This window comes from Nannospalax galili, unplaced genomic scaffold (genome assembly GCF_000622305.1).
Source record: "Nannospalax galili isolate Female #2095 unplaced genomic scaffold, S.galili_v1.0 scaffold777, whole genome shotgun sequence".
In the NCBI taxonomy this organism is placed as follows: Eukaryota; Metazoa; Chordata; class Mammalia; order Rodentia; family Spalacidae; genus Nannospalax; species Nannospalax galili.
In genome coordinates, this window is record NW_008341810.1 from 4,828,028 (window position 1) to 4,830,486 (window position 2,459).

General features: G+C 39.7%; 1 pseudogene; it reads right to left on the bottom strand.

Moving 5' to 3' along the window:
• Nucleotides 1-1,034: 1,034 nt before the first annotated feature.
• Nucleotides 1,035-1,414, bottom strand: LOC103737515 (annotated as a pseudogene).
• Between the last annotated feature and the right edge of the window lie 1,045 nt (nucleotides 1,415-2,459).

Below are 2,459 nucleotides of genomic sequence, written 5' to 3' on the forward strand. Positions count from 1 at the left end.
CACCTGCCTGCCTTTTCTTTTTCCATATTTGAAATTCTAATTACTTTTCTTGTCTTATTACATAGTTAGAACCTCCCAGATAAGGCTGATTAATAATGGTGACATTTGTTGACCTGTTATTGAAGTCAGAAGTATTTGCTCTTGAAAATTAAGCCCATACAAATGCTATGCAAAGCAGGAATGTAAATACATCCTTGGGATGTAACTATAATCACATTTAGGATTTATAACAGTAAATAAAGACTTGAAAGCAGAATAAGCCTGAGTCCCTGCAGGCTAGAAATAGATATTTAAAGAAATTTTCATTTCTTACATTCTTAAGGAAGTGGTCCAGGGAGGGGAGCCAAGAAGAATCTAATGTATCCAAAATGGCAGATTAAGAGTTCATAGATTAGGAAATGCTGGGGAAAACAAGAGACCAGATCTGGCAAGCAGGATTTTCTTGAGCAAAAGCCAGAGAGAGCCACTGGGAGGTAATCACAGTTCAAAGCAGGTCCATGCGGAAGTCAAAGAGGGACTGTGGAGCCCTGATCAAAGAGTCTTGTGGACTGATAGAAAGACTGGACAAGCCACTTCTAGACAATTTTCCAAGTTCTCAAAGGAGCCCCTGTCCTCCTAAAGGGAAGGAAGGTAGAGCTCTTTACCTAGGCTCATGCTTTGCACAGCTCAGTATTTAATACATACTTGTTAAATGACTAGAGAGAGGAGCCACGTGATCTCAAGAGCCAAAGAAAAAGGGACAAAGTCTAATAGCGAAACAGATGGGTTTTAAACGTATTTTTTAAAAAGCATTTTATCGAAGTATAACCTACATGTAGAAAAATGTTCACATCACACAGTTGAATAAACCATTGCCCACACGCTGCTACTGTCCCTTGAAAGAGCGAGCCCAAGGACAACTATAGGTTCGTTTTAGCCACTTTTAAACTGTATGTAAGTGTAATTCTACTATTCACCTTCTGTATTGTTTCTTTTTGTTGTTGTTCCTAAGTTTTATTCATGAATTCATAAAAAATATTCCAGATCAATGTGTTTTAATCCTCTTCCTCCTCCTCTTCATCTTGGTTAATTTGGAAGTAAAGTAATTCATAGCTCTCTTTGCTGCTAGCTACTACACATAACCAATCACGTAGCTTGTTCTTCTTCAAATATTTTTTGGTGAGATATTTCAAATACCTTTAAAAAAGGCACCTCAGAAGTGACAGTGATCTTGCTCTTGTTCTGTTTGATGGTGACAACCCCTCCACCGGGGTTCCCAGCCTTCCCATATACTTTGATTCCCTCCTGGAGAAACTGCTCAAAATGGGCAGCATCCATGATTCCATCTTCTACAGGGTGGGTACAGTTAAGGAAGAACTTCAAACCCTGGTTTTTTTTGCCCCCCCTTTGCCACAAGCTTTTTCACGGGTGCCATGGAGGCAGCAGAGGCAGAAAGTTGTATTCAGTTTATTTTACTCAACATTATATTGAGTAAATTTGTGGGCCTCCTCCATGTTGTTTCAAGTAACAATCATTTGTTTTTCTCACTGCTCTGTAGTATTCCCTTGTGTGGATATGCCCTGGTTGACTTACCCATTCCCTTGCTGGTGGGTCTTCAGGGGGTGTCTGGGTTGGAACTTTTATGAGTAGTGCACACTCACTGGGCTTAACAACACATCAGTCCCCTCCCCTGTCCTTTCCCTGTGTTTTTGTCCTCACATGGCCACACTTTCTTACAACACATGCCATAATGGAGTGGAGGCCCATCCCATTCCAGAAGGAATTCATTGTAACCAACTACACTTCTACAATCGTAATCCAAATATGCTCACATTCCAAGGTTCTTGGGGTATGATGGCTAGTTTTGTCAATTTGACACAATGTAGAATCACCTAGGAAGAGAGTTTCAATGAAGGATTTCTACATTGTATTGGCATGTGGGCATGTTTGGGAGGAGATATCTTATTTAAGTTCATTAGTGTGAGAAGACCTAGCCCATCATGGATGGCACCATTCTTTAGGCGGGAGTCCTAAACTGTGGAAGAGTGGAGAACTGAGCAGACCATTAGCAAGCAAGCAAGGCACATGTACGCATTCATTTCCCTCTGTGTTAACTATCGATGTGATGTGACTGACAGCTGAGTTCCTGCAATTGGGACTTGCCTGCCATGGTGGATTGTAAGCTGAAACCCTTACTCCCTTAAGTGATTTTTTGTCAGGATATTTTACCACAGCAACAGAAGTGAAACTAGGACAGGGGCTTAGACTTTTGAGACATCGCCTTAACATGTAACCTACAAATATGTTACCATATCTTTTTTTACAAACTCAAGTATCCTACAGAAAGTTTCCTATGCATTTACTAATGTGTATGTATAATATGTACACATGTAGAGATAGAGATACATACATGAACATCTTTTGAATCTTTTTATTTTCATCTTAAAGTTTTATCTATCATCAAATTTATTATTTTAAGG